The sequence below is a fragment of the Aythya ferina genome (genome assembly GCF_964211825.1).
Source record: "Aythya ferina genome assembly, chromosome: 1".
NCBI classification, from domain to species: Eukaryota; Metazoa; Chordata; class Aves; order Anseriformes; family Anatidae; genus Aythya; species Aythya ferina.
This window is the reverse complement of record NC_140296.1, coordinates 173,273,078-173,296,365: the sequence shown is the minus strand read 5'-3', so window position 1 is coordinate 173,296,365 and position 23,288 is coordinate 173,273,078.

Below are 23,288 nucleotides of genomic sequence, written 5' to 3'. Positions count from 1 at the left end.
GAACATTTTTTTTATATATATTAATCCAAAGCCTTCATAGATCTCTTTGCAAAAATAAGGGAAAACAGATGAACAAACACCAGAAGCTATTACAGCTTCTTTTGTCTGAGGTGACCTTAAGATTTTTCCAGCCCAGCTGATGCAGGATAGTCCTGGTTTTTGTTGCCCAGAACCCTTGGATGAAATTCTTTTAATATTTACCTTTCAGCTTGCGAAGAAGGCTTCATCTTTTTGTTCTGAATCCACAGAACACTGTCTCTTATGGTCACTCTCTGCCCCTGCTCCCTGTGGGTCCCCCCCACGGAATGCCATTCTTCCCAAACTGATCCTGTGGGGGCTTCCTATAGGCAGCAGCTCTTCAAGAACTGCTCCCATATGGCTCCATACCGTGGGGTCCATCCCCCAGGAGCAAACTGCTTGAGCATGGGTCCCCCACAGATGGCAGCTCCCCCCAGACCTCCTGCTCCTGTGTGGGCTCATTTCCACAGGCTGCAGCTCTGGCCTGGGGCCTGCTCCTGCAGGGGCTCCTCCACGGGCTGCAGCGTGATCTGCTCCATGTGGGACCCATGGGCTGCAGGGGACAGCCTGCTCCACCAGGTGTCTCTCCACAGGACGCAGTGGAACTTCTGCTGCATGCCTGGAGCACCTCCTGCTGCACTGGCCTTGGGGACTGCAGGGCTGATTCTCACTCCTCACTGTCCCAGCTGCTGTTGTGAAACAGGTGCTTTTATCCCTTTCTTAAAGATGGTCTCACAGAGGCCCAACCAGCATTGCTCACTGGCTCAGCTCTGGCCAGCAGTGGGTCCCTTTGGAGCTGGCTGAAACTGGCCCTTACCTAAAAAGGGGTAGTTTCTGGAGTCTTCTCACAAAGGCCACCACTGCAGCCCCCTGCTACCAAAACCTTGCCATGCAAACCCAGTACAGGTGGAACTCATTTTTCTGTCTGTGTCAGAACTCAAAATACCTCTGATTACCAGAGGAGATCTGGATTAAATGAAGAGAGACTGGCCTAGCCTAAGGTAGAACAAACAAACAAAATCATCCTGAACTCACTTTTCCTTAGTTTGCGATTATTTGCCCTAGCTGGCATATGGTAATCCTTTCTTTTTTATAGTCTTTTCATTTGAGGAGATGATGGTGGTTGGTTGAGTCATATTTTAAGAAATTTTTTTTCCAGACAGAAGCTTTTTACATATGCATTATGTATGTATTTTGGTACAATTAATAATCTTACACCTATGCAAACAAAGAATTAACTTGCGTTTGCAAGGTGGAGAAGTTTGTTCTAGAGAGCAGTATCTGTTAAAGGCTGTCCAACTCAAAGACGCATCAAGGAAGAAACCCCATTTTTCTGGTTTAGGTATGTAATTGACTCCGGTTTCAGGTGCCTACTAAAGAAATACTCTTAAAAGATATGCCTTGGTTTCCTGTTCAGTGAAGGAAAAGGTCAGTACCTCTGAAAGCTTTCAAAATGAGATCTTGCCATACCTGAGTTTATGTGTAGTGGTTCAACTGTTTTCCCTTATCTGCACCGTTAGGATTCTGTCTGCAAAATTGTGAATATATATATAATATAATATAATTATATATATATATATTATTATTATTTAAATTCAGATGAGAAATCTTGCCTTCAAATGTAACATCAGCATTTATGTAGCCTAGGTAAAGCAGATTGCACTGGTCTTTTCTAGATTTATGCATTAAATGATTAGTGCTATCACCTAATACAGTATCTAAAAGGATGCTGTTTTCATTGCTGGATTTTCGCACTGGATCCTGCATGGTTTTAAATATTTTATTTTAAATTATTTTACTAGGATTCTTGCTTTTTTTTTTTTTTTTTTTTGAGGGGGGAAGGAATACACTTTTTTTTTTTTATTGGTATTAGTAGGATAATAGGAGTACCTTTTCTCTGAAGTTGGGGTGGAAGATGAAAGCCACATTTCTCTACAAATACTGTTCAGATTGAAAGATCCACATTTGAGAATATATAAAAAACTATTAAATTATTTTGTTATCATAGGAATATGTACACTAATCAGGCAAAAAAAAAAAAAACAAACAAAAACAAACAAACAAAAAAAACAACTCGATTTGCATGTTTATTAAATGTTGCATTATATAGCATGCTCTTGAAACACACTGTGCTCTAATCCTTTAAGGGCAATATTCCAGATTTCTTCTTTCATTTCAGCATAAACTGTCCCCTAGTCTACAGAAAGAAATATAGCAAACCCATTTCTGTTCAAGGGCATTTACTTTTATGAACCAAGCCATCATGGGATGAATAATCATAAGAAAAAAATACATTTCCAATTTAAAATATATATATATATTTTACAAATTTTAGTAACTTAAAGACAGAGAAAATAATCAAGGAAGTATATTATATGAATTGTTTAAAAAATATATATATTAAAAAAAATCCTACAAGAAAAAATAAAACAAACAAATAGTAACACCTTGGAGTTATGTTGACTGCCTACCTGTACTGACTGCAGAAGTTCGCACTACAGATTCTGTTCTGAAAACCTTTATTCTACTTTAGGTCTTCAGGGAGTTTAGCACCTTAGGATATGTAGCCTTTCTGTTATGTGAAAAATTTTCCCATTCAAAAATGCACAAGAAAAACAAATAGTGTAAAAAATAAAGGGGAAAATACCCTTTCAATGAGGAAATAATGATAATATTTCTCTGTTTCTGCTTGAAATGTTATCATAACAAGGTGTTTTTTTACCTCTAAACCAGGTTTTACCTGGTCTACAGGTCTACAAACTCATTAATTTCCAGTATGGAATTTGCTACTGTCTTGAGACGGTAACTGTAACTTAAACACTTAAGTGTTTAAAAACCTGTACAGTGGCAAATTCATCTGCCAATATCACATAAGTTTGGGGAAAGCATCCAAATGTCTTCCTAGGGAGAATCTTAAAGTCACCTGAATCAATCTGTGCATTTCTAATATTCTACAAAAAAAGGGGGAAGTCTGAATATTTTGTTTGGGACTAAAATAATTCTGTTCTGATATCACTATTAAATTATAAGAAAAGTCAGAATTGAATCCTGATTATTTTGTTGTGATGATGGATAAAAATGGGCTAAATGCCTCTGGCGTGGTTTCTAGCTGATCACAAAATCATGAAATAATTTGCCTATGTATAATAAATTCTGAGAACTCCAGAAGAATTACCTTGACTTGCTCACTCTAAAAATAAGCAAAAGATGAAAAGTGAAACAAGGTCAATATACCATCAACATGAAAAATGTTTGTTTGTTTGTTTTTTCTGTTCCGTTTTCAGTTTATGACACCACTACCTAGGCAGTCTGAATAAATTCAAAATCTATTAGTTCTGTTGTTATTCAGAAAAACAAGACCAAACTGCTCTAGCATTTTTAGAAATTTGGTGAAAGTTGTTAGCTAGAAGCACAGAAGAAGGTGACCCTTTCTGTTACTATAAAGGCCAGTAGGACTACCTGTTGATTTATGGTAAAGTGTGTTGAAACACCAAAGAGGTGTCTAAGCTGGAAATGTTAAGTCTTTCCATGTTTTTTTGTTGACAATAAAATATTAATTAATTTTAAACATAGCAACAAAGCAACACAGTTACCGTCATTGTAATTATGATTGCCTGGTAATGGTATGCTTCTCAATGATAATGATAATCAATCAAATAATTAGTACTTTGTGCTTCTGCCTGTGTTTTTTTTTTTTTTTTTAAATATAGTTTTCATTTCCAGGTGGTGATTACCTGTTAGGTGAAGGCATGTGGATGAAATACTCTTCTACCCCATAAATTTTCAATATACAGTCTGAGACCTGCAGCAACCTGTGATAAATCACTTACTAATTGGATCATTCCTTCACTGTCAATAAGTTACATGCTGCATACAAGGCACTCAACTCCACTGTCTACCAGATTGCTGTTTTAGAAATGCGGCATATTTTGTAGTAGGAGAATTGTTACAACTATAACAAAAATGTTGTTTATTCAAATGCAAAGTGTACTTGATTTCATCATATTACCTCCCATAGTTTTGCCTGCTAGGAAAACAAAACAAAACAAAACACACACACACACACAAAACAAAAACAAAAAACAACCAACCAACCACCACCACCAACAACACATTTGCAAACAAATGTTTTCTTTAAAACCCTAATTCTCCTCCTAGACAGACTTGCAGAGCTTCCACTGATTTTAATGATACTGAAATGTAGGCTGGATAGGATTTAACCTAAACGTATATGTTACTTGATTCATAGCACACTGAGAATGGCATCTATTAAAAAAGCTTTCAAAACATGCAGTAAAGATGAGATCAAATCCTACATCCATCTGAACCTCAAATTTGAGAATTATTATTTCTACCAGTTTCAATTTTAGAAACAGCGTAGAAAGAGAAGTATGGTTGTGATACTCCGTGTTAACACAGCCTGTGGGTTAAAGATGAGAAAACACGAATGAGTATAAGAGAATCTAGAGGTCTGGAGTTGAGATAAGATTATTCTTTCTTTCCAAAAAAAAATAAAATAAAAAAATAAAATAAAAAGTAGTAGTTGAGTATTTTGCGTCCTAGTAACTAGGAAGCTAACATTTAATTATTTTAAAGTTTACATTTTTTTTTTCTAATTAAAGGTGACTACCTTCCATTAAACCTTGGTTTAAAGATCAGTTCTAAACAGCTGCAGGATAATGGTAGATTAAATTTTTATTTTTACTTGGCCAGATCCCAAATTCTTTATTATGGCTAAAAGTGGAAGGGCATTAAAGTAACATGGAAATATATAAATATAAATTGCAAAGCACTTACCAACAAGTATTTACTCCAGTGGAAGAGCTTATAGAAAAGAGTTTTTCTTCAATCTCAGTTAAATTTTCTTAAAAACATGCAAATATTACTTTTGATGGTTACATAGATTTAAAAAACATAAATAATTGGGTGGCACAATTCATTTAATGTCTTTAGAAGTTGCAAACCACACCAGACGTGCATGGGCTTCCATATACATAAGCATGTACAGCAACAAGAAATGTACCTGGTCCCAAATGCACGAACTGAGGACAACTGGAAAGGACTAAATGTATTTAAAGACTCCAAAGTCACTCCCTCATGAGCTCATCAGTGAGGGAAACGACATACCTCCACTAACAAGAAGGAAAACAAGAAGAATCTACAAAAAGACTGGTTCATCAGTCTTTCTTGATTTCTATGTTATTACAAGTCCCTAGAAACAGACCTGAGAATTGAATTTGGGGGGGGGAGGAGGTGGCAAGATATTTCTGAGTAAAATTTCTGCTTAGACTATCAGCACATTCTTGCTCTGATGAAGTCACTGAGCTGTTGCTATCCCACACTGTCACTTTGCTGGAGGTTTTGAAGCACTGATGGAAGGGGCTAACAGAGGCAGCCAGGAGATAGGTGCTGGTGCAATTAATTGAAACGTCCAGAATTGATGAGTGCTGTCAAAAGCTCACTATAAGGATGGCTACCAGGGGAGCCTAATAAAGTGACTGGAAGAGATCAAGGATATTACAGGATCTCAGGGAAATGGCTGGAAGCAACAAAAAACAATGGGAGAGCACAGTATGGTGTGTAAAAAAAGTAGAACAATACTTGTAAACCCAATTAAGCATTCAGGAGTGATTAAGATGCCAGGGGGAATTAAAACACTGCACAGTAAATACCAGCTTCCACTTATCAGTGATCAAGACACCACTATCCTGTGAAGATAATATTAACTTATTTTGCTCTACAGTAACATGATCCCTGAATTTCACATACACCTAATGAAAACAATAGTGGCTGGGATGTTGCTGTTTTTTTTCTGGATGAACTTCTGAAACTACAAAAATAGATCTAATAATAGGTTTTGGTTTTATTTTTATTTTCTAAGAATACCATGCTGAGTGTATCTTTCAGGAGTGAATGAGCAGCTGAGATCTCCCTGGAAAATGTGCTTGTAAAAAAATAGCAATGGATATTTTGCAAAAGGAATTAAAAAGAAAATATGTGCAACTTGTAGCAATATCACAGAGAGGAAAAAGGGATAAGGCACAAAGAGAGACAGAGGCAGAGAAACAGTGAAGTTATTTTACCGAGTAGTCTCATCCTTTGGATGACTACAGAAATAAAAACCTGTTAGTGGGTTCTACGGCAGTCTGAAGATTGATTATGTCCCAGTTCCCCTGTGCTTCCAGTGCTGACAATGTCTTTTTGAACTGCTGATTTCACAGTCTACAAAGGGCCTGAAGAAGGAGGCATTGGCTGCGATCTAGATGTAAGATTGAAAGGTTCAGAAACCACCTTGAGAACATGATAAATATTTCTGCTTCTCCCAGCACTTCAAAGAATTGCAGTCACTGAGGATGTAAACTTCTTGATTGATAGTAGGTAGTCCACCTTGCATAAGCCTTCACTTTGCAGCTGAATCAAAGAAAGGCAAAACAAAATCTGGAATAAGATTAATCAGGTCACTGACTCAATGAACTAGTTAAATATTAATTTAACATTTATTAAAATAACTTTTATTAAAATGTTATTTTCATTTTAACTTAATTTAACATGTATTAACTAGTTAATACATGTTGCATTTTCCTGGCTCAGGATACATACATACATATGATACATACATGAACAGTCCTGCTCAAATGATCAAGAAGGAACAAAGTCATAACAATTTACACCAGATGAGGATCTGATGTAAGCATATCTCTCGAGTTATTTGACGAGCAGTGAACAGGTTTTAATGAAGGCACTGTTTTGTTCCATTATTCGTTCTAAATGTTGGTTTAACTGACAAAAATATTCTATCTTCCATGGTTTTTGTTGTTTGTTTTAGTTTTAGTTTTAATTTGGGGGTGGAGTTTTTCTGTGAGTTTTCTGCCACATTGCAAAACTAATTGCTGGGGCAATCTCTTTCTATTAGGGCCTCTAGTTATTATTTAAATAATAATGTATTTAACCTTTAGAATCAACTCTCTGTTTATATTTTGTTATTACAGTTATGTGTTAGTAAATACATCAAGAAAGAGGAGGAAAAAAAGCGAATGTGCAATATTGACCAGAATTTTGATCAAACTGAAATATTTCAGAAATACAATATAACAGTCTGCAAAATTGTAACAAAATAAAGTGTATCTTATCCTATATGTTGCTAAATTCTCTTTTAAATCAATGAAAGAAAGAAAGAAAGAAAGAAAGAAAGAAAGAAAGAAAGAAAGAAAGAAAGAAAGAAAGAAAGAAAGAAAGAAAGAAAGAAAGAAAGAAAGAAAGAAAGAAAGAAAGAAGGAAGGGAGGAAGGGAGGAAGGGAGGAAGGGAGGAAGAATAAGAAAGAGAAAATGGAGCTGTAAAGTATTTTGAATTTCATTGGGATTTAATACCTCTGTTTTATGAAAACCTTTAGAAACCTTCTTAAAATGAAACAAAACAAAACAAAAAACAAATTTCAGGAATGCATTTCTAGATTTCTCAAGAAATCAGATCATATTTAACCCCCTATGTAAAATGGGACTAGTAATGGAACTAATGATTTCTTCAATCGTTTGTAAAACTGACATCAAATATACATTATATTCTTCATTTCCTCAAATTTTGATATTTGAATTTTGAAAAATTTTCCTCAAAAACTGATATATTTAGTATGTAGTAAAACCAATCTGATTGCTTTATTAGAAGTGCACACCTGGAAAAAAATAAATAAAAGATTTTAAACTGTGTCTAAAAGGGCTAGTTTTGATCAACTGTTTATTATTATTATTATTATTTTATTGTTATTATTATTTTTTTTTAACTGTATAACCCTTGAACTAGTTAATCTGGTCTTTAAGATAATGAAATAGAATAAGAAGGAAAAATGTATGGGCTTAATAATTTATGAAATTTATGGGCTTATTTTTTTTTAAATTAAATTTATAGGCTTAAAGTTACATAAATATACTGATCACACATGACTGTGAGCTCTAATCTCATAATACTGAAATAGTTGCAGCAGAAGTGCCAAAAATAAAAAATAATAAAAAATAAACAAAACAAACAAACAAACAAAAACAAAACAAACAAACAAAAATTTAGAATATAATGTTGTATAAGATGAGTGAGTCCATGGATATTCAATATCTTGTACATTAACCACTTCACTGCTCCAAGAATATGTGAGGACATGAGGGAAAAGAGCAAACTGATAAACAATGCATTACAATAGACCTCCTGTGACTTTACAATGACAAGGATTACTAATAAAATACCACTTGTACAAACTGTGTATTGCAAGAAGTCTCCAACTGAAAAAAGAGATAAAGGTGTCTGTCACTCGTGCTGGCAGTTAGCAGTAGTTATGGGGGCAGGAGAACACTCTTCAGTGCTTTATCAGACCAGGGGTTTCACTGAAAAAATTCAGCTTGGCTTAATGCTCACAACACTTCTATCCCCAAAATGCAAATCAGGACTTCTGAAAAAGGAAAAAGAATGGCAATGGTGGGTGCTTCAAACAGCTTTGTGACTCTACCAAGTGACAGGGAAGCACAGAATTTCTAGAAATGTACCAAATGATGACTCCATGATTATTCATTCTTGATGGTGAGAATGTGGAAAAGGTAGAAAATGGGTTTATTGAGAAGATTGCAGTTTGTAAGCAACTGACTAAGTTGATGCCAAGTGCACACAAACAACATCTATCAACATTACATTTAAAACAGTTCTGTGATATGCAGGTTTGTTATTTGGACAGTTGAAGTGACAAAAGAGATTGATGCACCCATCTGAGAAGAATAAGAATATAAATCTCTGTCTTATCATAAGGAGAATGCAGAGAGCAGATAGGGATGAAGCAGTGGGCATAATCTATTTAGGTTTCCAAGAGACATTTGACATTGCATTGTAGAGTAGAATAATATATCTTCAAGTTAGTGAGTAAAGCACAGCACACTCTCTTCCTTCCAGGCTTCTCAAGCTGCAATGAAGGAATGAAGGACACTGATTCCCAAGTGCAGAACATGTTTTTTTTCCCTAGTTTTCTTGTCAACCTTTTTTTTTTTTTTTTTTTTTTTTTTTTCCTACTCCTTGCATTTTCTAGAAAGTCTCTTCTTATCCACCATTTTCATGCTATTTTTTTTTTTGTCTTTTGATTAATTTTGACTCATTTTCTCTGTTTTATTTCTTTCTTATTTATTTATTTATTTATTTTAATCCTTGTTCACAAATTGAGAGTGCTGATCAGGCATCCCAGCCCATTCAGATTAGTGTGCTTTTCTTCTAGTATTAGTATTTAGAGAATGCTGATGAAATATCCCCATCCATTGTGACCTGGGAGCACTAAAAACATTCGCAAATAAAAGATTATTGTCTTTTCTTGGGACTTTTTCAGTCTTGTCAGGAAATAGCACTTCATTACAGATAATGCAGGAACTGCTTGAAAACTGTATTCCAGAACTGATACGAGTAGCAGTTCATAAGATATGCATAAGATTTCCTCGATGAGGAAATGCAAACAGTAGTAGTGATAATAAAGGATAATAAAGGACTAATAAAGCTGCAATACTATTCAGGCTTCTACATACATGTGCACGATCCCTAATCTATTCCATTTGACAATATTTGGTCAAAACACAGAAAAAAGGAAATGCCCCATACTTCAGTATGTATTACTTTTCACTCACTGCCTTCTCTTTTGTACAAAAATTAAAACAGCTTTGATATGCCACATCACATGGCTTGTATCAATATCTTTGCAGTTACCCAGTAAGCAAGTCTGTCATTGAGTCTGCACCAGTGTTAATATCAGCTTCCGTTATAAGTTTAGGATGCACACACCACTGTTTTACCACAGCAAAATGTGAAGCTGTCTTTGGCAGCAAGTAATGCACTGTGCTATGGAAAGCAAGATGTGGTACCAATGCAGGTCAGTTAGGATTTTGTTTTTAATATGCAAACCAATTTGTATATGATGCAATACAGATAACTCTTCCTCAGCACATTTACACTTCTCGGGTGAGATCAATTCCGTGTTCTCAAAAGAAAGGATAATCCCCTTGAGAGAAGGAGGTGGGGAGATTATGCAGGGATGTTTACACTGGTGTGTGTCGTAGAATTGTAGCAGAATTTAGGATGGGAGTCTGGAGGTCAAAACAATATCATCCTTTATGTTACAGGAGGTTGCATGGGATCTTGCTCAATGAAGTCTGCAATATCTTTACGGACAGAGGTCCCTCTGGACCCCAGTTTTACCACCATCACTGTGATTTCTTTTCCCCTTATATCCAGTCAGAATTTCCCTCTTTGTAATTTGTGTCTCTTGGTTCTTGTGTATTTGCTGTGCGTTTCCAAGAAGAGTCTGACTCCTCATTCTCCACAATCCTGCATTAGACAGCTGAAAACAGTAGCCTTCCAGCCCTTTCTACCTTCTTGTCTTCAGGCTGAATGAGCCCATTTCTTTTGGCATCCCTCTGGTTTTCAAGTGCTGTAGTCTCCTAGATGGTCCTCAAGGGTGGCCCTTTGCTGGACTCAGCCCAATTTTCATTATCATTTTTGATGGACACAGTATAGATTCAGCGTCACAAGTGCTGAACAGAGAGGAATAATCACTTCCACTGAGATGCTGCCAGGTTGTTACTCAAGCAGTCCAGTATACAGTTAGCCTTCATTTGCCTAATGGACTACATTAGTAACAAAGATTTAAGATTTTAAGTTTAATGTGTTTTGTAATCTCAATTCAAGAATATCGGTATATAAAATTAACAGCTTAAACTGCCAGTAACATTTAAATTGCGAGTAACATGCTGACTAAATATTTAGAAAAATTTGCAGAATTACAATACGCATCTCATAATTGTTTTGTGAAAGTTAAATTTTTATTATTATTATTAACATAAATGCAATGGTATGCAAGGGCTATCACTTAAGAACAAAAACTTTTTACCTTTTGAAATAATGTAAATTAATTCTTCTATCAAACATCCTTTTTAAGTAATGAACACAAATGTAGAATCTGTCTTAAGAATTTTCCTCAGTGCATTAAACCTGCCCTTTAAAAAAATGGTAATTGCCGAGTGAGATAAAATTCATATGAGTTTGCCCTTTTCTCTACTGTCTACCAAATATTTGTCAGGAATTTTAGGTAATGAAATGAGCTTTGGGTTCTTCTGACACGATATAGCAATGACACAAGAAATAACCATCAAGTTCAGCAGGTGTACTGCTAATTATGACCACAATGTTCTATTCATACCTGCACAGTAGGCCTGTTCAATCCTCATTTGCATACTGATTTATGGACACATAAAGGTATATCATTGAATTTATGGCTGGAATGGAATGAGAAATCAATTAAATACAAAAATTCTGAAAAAAAAAGGAATATTGTCAATACAATTGTGAAGCAAGATGAAAGGAAGAAATTTCATGTAAGGTAGAGAAATAAGATCAGATACTTTCAGAAATTAACATAATCCTATCATGTAAAGACAAGGAACAACCTTTCTATTGCACAGAAATTTCTTTCCAGAATGTGGATTGCCTATGGAAGTCAAAACCAGAAAGACTGTGGCAACTAATAACATGAAAAATAACAAACTACATATAATCTTGGACTATTCAGGACTAAAACCTTGGATTTGGACTTCACTGGACATTGCACTTGACAAAGATGAATTTAGACATTTAGGCTAAGAATATCATATTAAGCAAAACAAGGTTAAAGCACAGTTTGGTTCAGTGATCAGCAAACATCTGCAGTATTAATTGTATGCAAGCTTCTCAGGCATGGTTTTGACCTCTGCTTACTCATGTTTTCCCAGACAATACTCAAGTCAGATGGGGGAAAGCATGCCAGGGACTGTTCCTGATAAACTGTTTTAAATCATAATCTCTCTTTTCAATAACACAGTTGCAAGTAATGCTAATGAAATGATCAGACCATAGGTGTGCTGCTGTGATGCAAATGTACATCACATGCTCTTCAGGCATCTTCATGGCACGTTGTCCAACCAGAGTTTGCTGCCTGTCAGCTGTAGGACACTTCATGGCCATATCACAGCTTTCCTGGTTTTTGCTTGTTTTTAAACAGTGTTTGGTATTAGCTTTACCTGAAGAAAAAAGTATACATCTTTTTCCATTTTTTTTTTCCCAAAAACATTTGCCATTGGAATTCCATAAATTCTTTTATTTTTATTTATTTTTATTTTTTCATGAGAAGTACAGGAGAAAATGCACTTCCTAATGTGCATGTTTTGGATAGGCTTGAAAGAAAAAAAAATCTTAAATATCTGGATGTAACAAAACTCATTGTTGGCCACACTTATCTTAGTAAAAGGAGATATCTCAGTGTGGATTGCCACATTTGAACTAGTCAGTTCTACTATAAGAGACTTATCAGCCATAAAGTGGTTGACTGCGTTTGGCCAGATGATCCACCAAGCAGTTTTGCCTCTCCATTGAAAATAAAATGATTAGTTTTATTTCACAAGGATATAAAATTAATATAATCAAATCCCACTCCATGTTTTATGGACTGTGTAAAACAAAGATGACTTTTCTTGCCTGAAGCAATTGCATACTGGCAAGGAGACTTGACATCTTTGGAAAGTGTGATCTGCCATTCTAAGCCAGAGGAACTTTTTCAGATAGAAATATAAAGGAGTCTGTCACTTAATCTGAGGGAGTAAATAGCAAAACAGCTTTGATTGCTGTCCATTGGTATGAGAAACCTAAGCTTTGAGAGAATTTTTGTACATGAGGAGAAAAAAAAAAAGAGGACAAATTCTCTCTCTCTCCTGTATCTCAGCCCTGCTGGTGAATCAGTTCCTGGCTGGGTCCTGAGGAAAACAGAATGAAATGGTCTTTTAGCCACAGAGTGGTGGAGAGAACAGCACAGAAATGGAAACAAAAGACCTGAAATTCTATGCCTATTGCTAAAGCTGACTTCATGGGTAGCCTTGAATAAGTCACTTATCGTCCTTATGTCTTTGGTTACCCAGATGAAAAATGAGTAAAACCTAATGCATTGAGTGCTGGGAAAAATAGTTATTAGCTTTTGGAAAGCACTTTCAAAGGGTCTGGTGCAGTATAAATGGCACATACTTCTTTTAGACAAGAAAGCAACAGATATGACCATTTTGTTTCAAGGATTTTATTAAAGGAAAACAGAATTGTTGTCAGTGTAAATTATTTTCTAACAGTGGGAATAGAGGATACTCTAAGTAGGTGAATACAGTAGATGTAAGGCAGCTCCTTTTAAACTGACACATTAAGAAGCTGAAAGAGTTATATGAGATAACTGAGGGAATGTGCTGACATTTATGCTGTACCTCAGGTTTATGCTACCATTATTTTACATGCTATGGAACATACACAGAGACATCCCAGTTTGTGACAGTGCATATAAATTCTGACCAAAAGCTTTACAGAAGAAAATAAACTTATTCTTAATGTTAATACACTAGTATGAAAGTCCCTGTACTGTGCTGAAAGATACGAGCATGCTGAATACATTTTCAGCACAGATCACATGGATTGAAAAAGGATTTTGAAATTCTTTCTAATGCTTTCACTGTGAAAGGATCGATTTCTTTCAAGCCTGACATAATAGACCTTAGCCCTATTAGAAGCTTCTAATTGAAATAGTCTTTACTTCTGAATACCACTTTTAGAGAAACATCATGAAAGATTAGATCCATTTCTGGTGTATGTGTTTTCAGTAAGGAGGTATAGAATGAACATACCTCCACAGAATGAACAATGGAGTGACATGAAAGAGGATGGAAAGATATCTCTTCTGATTTTTTTTTTTTCTTTTTACAAAATTTTGAGCTGACCAGCATTCACCTTCTCTCTCCACTGGTGTGGCAGAGAATTTGGTTTTGGTTTGGATCCAGGGATGGAAGAGATGACTGATGATTAGCAGAGAGCACAGCATGGTTCCCCTCCCTTCCCTATTTGCTTTATATGCAGTAGCAAGGGAAAACATTAAGTGTTATACAGCTGGCTGGAAACCTTATTTTCACTTTTCAATAAAATTCCATATTCAGAGGGGAAATCCAGCATTTAGGGTTTGTTTTCATTCCAAATTAGCACAAAAGCTTGATTTCTATAATTATCAATGAAAAGAACACTCTCTTCAGTTCTTCAAAATTTGGACTGCTTAGAAACCTGCATGTTGATAAAAGACAAATGTCCTAAATATGATATAATTGAAATATTATTAAATGTATGTAATATGATAAATGATGATTTATATATTTTCTGAAAATCAGAATGGCCTGAATGTAAGCAAGGAATGTATAGCACAATATGTTAATATTTATTTATATTTATATTTATATTTATATTTATATTTATATTTATATTTATATTTATTTATATTAATTTATTTATATTTAATATTATCATTACAGGAAAATCAAATGATCAGATTTTTTTTCTTTTTCCCCAGGAGAAATATTATCCAAGCTACCACATTCCTACAGGTTATTCTGAATGGGATGAAGCTGCATTTTCCAATGGAAAATCATTATGTCATTTTTATCTTTTTTTTTTTTTTCTTTGAATCTGCTTTCTTGTCTAACAGCCTCTGAGTATGTCATTGTCATGACAGGCCAAGACAACATGTTCAGATGGCTCCTTACTCTGCCAGTCCATTTGTCTAAGAAAGCAGAAGGACCTGTAGGGGTGTAAGAAACTGGATCAAAACAAGGCATTTTTTAAAATATTTCTTTATATAAATAAATAAATATACATATATATAAAAAGAACGAAAAAAAAAAAAAAAGAAAGAAAAAGAACACATTCTGGCATTTTTTTAAATAAAACTGTCTACCAAAATTTGTTCTCATAATTCTCCTAGCACCTCCTCCTGTGAGAATTCAACAACAAAATATTGTCTAGTGTTGTTGCTAATGTTTGAGAGTATTGGTGATTCAAGAGGAGCAAAAGATTTTGCTTATTTTTTGTCAAAATTTGAAATGTCCTTCACAATTTTATCAACTATTTCAATTCCTACTCCTTTCTTTACATACTAGAATAGCAAAATGAGAGAAATCACAAACCTTTTCCCAAATGTCTCATGCTACTGGCAACTGCCACGTGTACATTTAGTAACTGCTAGCTGCTCAGTTCTGAGTGAATGTGGAAGAACCAGAAAGATTCGTGTGCTTGATTCATTACAGTGAGCTTCTAAATACATGCATCTGAGACATAAGCTATAAGAAATGTTCACATAAACCTGGCGGTTATGACACAGGATCCAAAGCACACCCAACTACTTCTGAAGTAGTAGCAAAGGCCAGGCAAGAGGGCTTAGGACATCTCAAATAATAAAAGGTAAAAATGATAAAATATTGACATTTGTATCAAACTCAGAGGTTGAGATTTATCTCCAAATTAAATCAGTTGATCTGTGACATCTGCATGTGCATTTGTCTAAGTTTCTTATGGCTTCCACTGCTTCCTAGGTAGTGGAAACCTAGTCAATAGGTGGCTGCAAGTGTCCAGTGCTCCTGGACAGGCATACATCACGCAGAAGTAGGTTCCTAGGTTAAGTTCATTTGCCCTCCAACTAGTTTTAGAGAAGAGTGGAAGCACATTATAATTCCTATCAGAGTTCCTGGTACACATGAAACTACTTCCACAGGATGTTTAGGACAATCTAAGGTGTCTAAAATGGTTTTCCATGCAGGAAGTTTGAAGCCTGTTCTCATTCACAGTCATGCATAATTATACTGAGTAAATAAATAAATCGGGAGGACAGGAATAAATCTTAAGGCTTTTAAATAAATTCTGTTCACTGACATGATCAAGATCTAACTGTAAAGTTTAGACTTTGTAAACTTAATGCACTGGATTTTCTTCATGAGCAAGAGAAAATATAAATAAGTGTTAAAATGGCATTGTCTCTTAATCTCACAACCTTAATTAATTAAAAAAAAAAAAAAAAGAGAGAGAAAATTACAGTAGGACTATACTTTTATTGTCATGTATTTTATAGAGGTCTCTTGTCCTTTTTTGTGCTTAGATCTTTAAAGCAGTCACAGCAACAGCTGTTCTCTTCTACAGAAGGTGCCTGCAATGTTTAAAACCAAGCATATGTTTCTAATTGTATTGTCTCACCTGAGCCCAGTTCCTTCACAACTTGAGTTGTCATGAAGGTTTGGGTTTATTTGCACATGTACTGCTGAAATGGCCTATGAATCCTCTGTTGGATATATTCCAGCATAGTCAAAAGGATTCTGGAGCCTGAGGATTCAGCCTCCCTATTTAACATCTGAGAGATGCTCCAAGCAATAAGAAAGAAATTTACCTCCTTCCCTTCTGTCTAGCCTAGTCCGTGCCAAATCACTTATAATAGATCTGGGCAAGAATCACTTTCCACCACCCAGTTCTTTGCTATTATAAAACACAATGGTTGAAAGTTCCCCAAGAAAACATATTCACACATATTTTTGTATCTGACTATTCAACAGAGCTCGTTTTCCTGATGCTAAAGAGATATCAATTATTTCTAGTACTGCCAGTACAAAAAGACTGTTGTACAGTGAAGCTAGCATCTGGCTAGATCATCCTTTGTACATTCAGAAGGGATTATATGAAATAGAATAGCTCTTTGTTTAGACACTAAACCATATTCAACAGTGAGCTCTCCCTCTTGCCCTCATTTTGTTTTGCCTGTGTCTTTCCGCAGGAGGTCTGCTGGAATGTTTCTGCTCTTCCATGCTTTTAATACTGGGATGGGTGGCCAGTAACTTCTTGGAGTTCTGTATGCTTCTGTAGCATTTAATTTCTCTTATCTAAAAGTAATAAAAGATCATTTGTATTTTCAATGGATTAAAACACTTATTGGTATTCACATTTTTGATCTTCACATTTGTATCCTTGTTACATTAACTACCATGGTAAATAAACACAGAAAACTTACCAGCATTGAACCCTGTTTGTGAACTCAGAAACTAAGCAGAACAAACACCTCCCTTGTGTTATATACATGTGGCAGAAGCAGAACATTCCAAGAAAACATTGTATTGTAAAAGAAAGAAAGAGAGATCATTTTATTTCTGATACAGTTAATTACTTTTATGAGTTCAAATTATAGCTACCCTAAGCTACTAGCCAAAATAGTAAACGATACTGGTCCTTTTAGAAAGCAACTGAGGTCCTGGGTGGTTTGAATCACGGTTTCTCTGTGTCTCTTCACTGTATGCAGAAGGTGTCTGTTGCACCTGCTCTTCTAGGTTAGAAGTCACCTGTTAAAAGTGAGGTGAGATGGTTCCAGAGACTTGGTGCATTTCCCTTATCAGAGAATGATATGATTGCAAAGATACCAGTTTATTACCAGTAAGTGGGAACTGGGCTCCTTTTAGACTGCATTTGCTGAATTTTGTAGCAGATGAGCAAAAGTATTTAATGTAAAAGGTGGAAAAAAATGTACTTATTTAATGAAATTCCCTTTGGCTTTAATACAAGAACAATTATTAATTATTTCCTTTACTCTTAAGTATGCACAGACAATTCAAAACAGAGAAAAGAATTTCTACAGAAAATTAGGAACCTTTTTCTTCCAAGCTGCAATAGAAACCATTTAAGGGCCATATTTCCATGAACTTCCCTCTGCTAGGAGTTCCTCTTAATCAGTGAGCACTGGGTTTATTGACTTAACACATTTTCAGACAATGCTACATACTTTTAGACTGCATATGTATTAGTAAATTAAGCTGCTAGTGAACAGTCCCGGTCACAACAAATAGAATTACATAGATAAATGGATAGCATATTTGCTTACACAGTTCTGTCTGAGTTAAATAGGCCGCCTTCTCCCAAGCAAATCCTTGGCACAGTTTAGAAGACAGTATGGACTGGGGACTTGTGGCAGTGGTGAGCCCTTTTTTGGGGGGTTTAAAAACTTTAAATAACCACAGACTTTTCAGTCTGTGGCTGAGAACATTCTCAGTCCTATATAATCATGTAACAGTTTGTGCCAGGTCAAGGTAGTCTTTTGAATAATTATAGTGAATAATATGTAAGACAGAAGCACCTTACAGGGCATTCATATATACTTGGAATGAAGAAACCCTACTATTCCTTCCAACGGTGTAACCCAATTTTCTCAGCTTGTTGAAGGAAAAAACACAGAAAATCTTGCAGTTCCCTACCAATTACCCTTTACATTTCTCTTGAAGTGCAGAGTTGGTGAGAATGGTGACATTTCATAGGGAAAGAATATGGCAAAATAATGATTACTTTTCTTTTTAGAAGTCTTCTAAAAGTATGTGGCAATTGATCTCCTTTTGTAGTCTTTTATTCACTGCAGTCATATATTTGTATGTGTTTGTCTTGTCTGGAGGTACCTGCAATAACAGAGCTATTGTAGAAGTTGCTCTTAGCAGAGACATTGAGCTAACAAAAACAGTGACTGATCTTTGTCTAGATCATTCTGAGAATATTTACAGACTTTCTGATTTGATAAACATGTAATGAAGGTGTCATAACTAATAAAAACCTAGTTCCTGTCACTTGTAGTTGAACTTTAAAAAAAATAAATCATTGAGATTTACCAGGGAGGCAAAACTTATAGAAGTGAAAAATGCAAACTGTATTAATATATCTGCTATATGTAATCTACCAGTATTTGTTTGCTGATAGCAATCCAGGGAGATCAAGAAAGATCAAGTAGCTCTTCCAGATTTTAAAAATAACATTGGGAAAATTGTTAAATCTTTAAGGATAGTCATATCTTCTCTTGAAAAAGAAGCTTATAACGCTATTCTCTTACCAGTAACTTTAGTGTTCAGTACTGTGCATCTAAAGGACATTAGATTCTCATCTTTTTATGGCCTATCTTATGGTGTAATAAAAAAGCATGATAAAACAAACAAACAAACACAGATGCTATAATCAGGCTGGAAAATGAAACAGGAAAATACATTTGAAAATTGTATCTCATAAATATTTTTTTTTCTAAAAATGCACTGGAGTAACGCAGTTTTAAATAAGATCATAGCCTCACTAAACTAAAAATAAAAATTAAAATATTTCCCACATCTCATCTTTTGAAGATGATTATTCCTCCCAAGTGTAATATTTTAAACATATTACTATTGAATTGTATTTTAGTTTTGAAAATCATTCATGCAATTTGTGAAGATTATTTGAATTCTTTCCATCCCCTGCAGCATGCTTCCAGTCATTCACATTTTGATGAGCATAGTCTTAATCCACTAGCTATTAATGAAAATATTAATATGAATCAAAAGCAGGACAGATGACTTTCAAATCCATACACCTCCCATTTTGACAGAGAACCAATATTAACAACTCTGGATATTACTTTCTATCTAGCTTGTTTTCATCATGTCAAAAGCATTACAAAGGTCAGGATATATTATATCTTTGCTGAACTCCATGACTTTTGTCCTGTTTGTTTTTATTTATTTATTTTTTCCAGTTAACCTCTTTACTGTTCTAAGTACAGTGAATCTTACCATGGGAGTTCTTATCAAAGCTTCCTTTCACCTTCAAATTTTCAACTAATTCTCTATATGGACTACACTCATATTTAAAGGGGATCTCTTTTTCAGTTATTATCTGTGATTGTCATAGAGTGACAGATATCCCTGAGAGTGAGGTTACTAGATAAAGCAAGAAGTTTAATAAACTTTTTCCTTTGTTGAAGACCAAAGTTTTCAATAATTTGTGGCTCTGAAGAATTCAGAATTTAGAACATCAGAACTTAGAATTAATTACTCTGACACCAGAATGTAACTGGTATATCTAAATTACCCATACATCTCTTTGAGGGTCTGTATGAGTCTCAGCGATAGAAAGACAGGCATTTCTGAGAGGATGTGCCAGATCTTAGATGGGATGAATCATCTCACACATGTATTGATTCTACGGTGAGTCAAAGGCAACTGTGTTCTTATTATAGGTACCTCAGACAGGTCCCTAATATAGGTCCTAGATTCACTGATGAATCTAGGTTCAAGTATTTGCAAAAATACTAGTGTAAGTCTAGTTCTACATTCTTAAGAAAAAGTACTGTGTTTGGAAGTCAGAACTGATGGCAGATACACTGAGAAGACCCATATCTTTCATCATATAATACAGAACAGCAGATGGCACTTATTAACGTGCTATAATAAGTTTGAGATGCCCCAGGCAGACTGATAAAGCAGAAAACAAGATGCAATGTTACAAGCAATAAAACAGTTCAACTCAAAATGGGAAAGGTGCTACAGGGGATATATGCTCATAGAAACACAGGGATAAACTGTGTTTTTGATGGAGAACAAACAAAACAATCCAGGGGATTTAGGAGCTAATATACTGAGACAGATGCATTTTTTTTTTGCAGCTTAAGTCACAGGTACAACTGAAGTCAGTGCATTTGTTGCTTGGGCATACAAAGAAAATAACAACGTGAGGTATACAAAGAAATGATGATAAGAGAAGAGTTTATTATCCTGCAGATTTCTGTTCATTTATCTGATAGAAATGAGAAGAAATGCAAATAACTTACACAGGGAAATCATCTTACCTGCACATACACCCTGATTGAATCCAAACTGATCACTGATGCTCAGGAAAGAGATTTTGGAACCACTGTGGAAAGTTCATCTCATTGTTCAACAGTGTCACTCATCTACAAAATTAGAACTTCATGTTAGCATTTCCATCACACACCATCCCCTAGCTACAGAAAGATTTGTTAGCCCAAAAGACAATGATTAAACTTGAACGTTGTACTCTTAGATCTGCTGATACTCTCTCTAACGATTATTATTATTATTATTATTATTATTATTATTATTATTATTATTTTAGTACAACAGAAATATATACCTCTTGGCATTTAAAACATGGTGAAAAACAATTTTCTTTGACCTACAAGATCATTCTGTTTCCAGCAAAACAGTACCAATCAAGCCACAGAACAATTTACTGAAATTGATTAAAGAATATATTTCCATTTTCTGTGTGTAAGCAGCACATTCTTATCTAAAGAACTATAGAAATGAAAAGCAAACCAAAATTAATGCAGCCTTCATGTAAAAATTCATGATAATAACAAAGCCTTCTAATAAGAGAATACAATTCTTTTAGGTAGTGACCTTCATATAAAACCTCAGAAAAGGCTTTCAAAACCATTATTCTCTAAAGTTAATTGAGTTAGATGTGAAAAACAAACATATTCAAATGTACTTCTTTCAAAACAATAAAGCTAATAGATATATTTTGATTTATATTTAATTTTTTGAGACACTACATCTGTTGTAGAACGTCATTTTAGATATGGAGATAGAGGTCAAGTCTCTTAAAGGAAAGATTGAATGATAAGGTGTTTTAGCACTTTTCTACATTTAAATAGCTTTTGTTATCTGTCTCTTAAAACTTATTCTAAAATATATTAATAATCTTCTAGCTACAATTCATATCAGTACAAATAAGCAAATAGAAATGAATAACACAAATAATAAAAACAAATTTTGAAAGTTCCAAGTGTTTAGAATTATTCTGTCAACTTTAAAACACTGATCATTATTTCAATAAAATAATCAAAACAATTCAACAGTTGCACTTTTTCCAAAAAGAAACCATAATCATAGAATCATAGAATGGTTTGGGTTGGAAGGGACCTTAAAGATCATCCAACTCCAATCCCCCTGCCATCTGCAGGGATTTCACCCACTAGATCAGGTTGGCCAAGGCCCCATCCAGCCTAGCCTTGAACACCTTCAGGGATGGGGCATCCTCAGCTTCTCTGGGCAATCTGTTCCAGTTCCTCACCACTGTGACGAGTGACGAATTTCCTAACAGCTAATCTCCCCTCTTTTAGTTTTAAACCATCCACCCTTGTCCTATCATTATCTGCCAAACTAAAAAGTAGCTCTCCATCTTTTTTTTATAAGCCCCCTTTAAGTACTGCAAAGCTGCAATAAGGTCACCCTTGAGTCTTTTCTTCAGGCTGAACATCCCCATCTTTCTCAGCCTTTCTTCACAGGAGAGGCATTCTAGCCCTCTGATCATCTTTGTATCCCTCCTTTAGACTTGCTCTAACAGGTCCACATCTTTCTTGTGATGTTGCCCCAAACATGGACTCCAGGTGGAGCCTCATGAGGACAGAGTAGAGGGGGAGTAATAATAAAAATGAGTAATTTGATAAAGTAGTATAATTTCAGTTCAGATCAGAACATTGTTCTGAATTTAGTCAGGGACTTTTCCTACTGGTGGAGTACCCACTTTTACAATTCATATTAATGGAGCTTCACTATCGTTGCTGAAGAGCAAAATTTTTCAATTCCTTCATTATTAATAATTTATTAAGATAATGATCTTTCCATAAATCAGAGCAGGTAAAGATGTTTAGTTTTTCATACAGCACTACCGAGGACTGTGAATTCATGTCCATCCATAGAGCCAAAGTTGTAAAGTTAGCAATTATAGCTAAGAGAGAAACTTATTTTTGTTTCTGTATGTTGCAGGAGGGCTTTGCCTGCAAATAAGGAAATCTGTAATTTTAAAGGCCTCCAAATTTTTGCCCTTCAAGATTTCCCATTCCTCTCTTTCTGGATACCCTAAAGGAATATTGTTAAACAAAGAATTAACTCCATGGTTCCTGAAGAAAATGGACTGTGGCAGGAATGCAGGAGGCTTGCATATTTGAAGGAAAAAGCCGAGGAACCATGGGTATATGTTCTCTGTTTCTTTATTGCCTCATGGGATTCAAATTGTCTTATGAATCCTTACTCCTCTAACAATAATTTCTGTGTAGTTATGATGGTTTTAAAACCACAGGAATTGTCTCTCCTGTAAACCATTTAAAACATAACTCTAAATTCCACTGTACATTATTCACTACACAATCTATACAATCAAAATACAATTTATTTTTTTGAATCCCAAACTGGCCTTGAAGACAGGGAGTTTAAAATTAAAGTTTACCTTGTCTCTTACATTGAATAATATGGAAAAAAAAAAAAAAAAAAAAAAAAAAAAGGAAAGAAAAAAGATCAGTGATATAATTCATAGGCTTTTTGTACAAGTAAAAAATATGCTTTAGAAAATGATTTTTTTAAAATTTGTATATTTTGAGGTTTTATTATTTGTACTTTTTTTTTCTTTCTTTTTTTTTTAAACTGCTGATTGGGTCCAAATCACATGAAGATGTCATTGCAACTAAATTGATGCTATTTGATATAATTTGTAAGTACAAAGATTATAGATCGTACTATACTTGCCTATTTATTTACCTACACAAACCCATATTTAACAGATATTATTCAATGTCACGTAGACTGTGAAA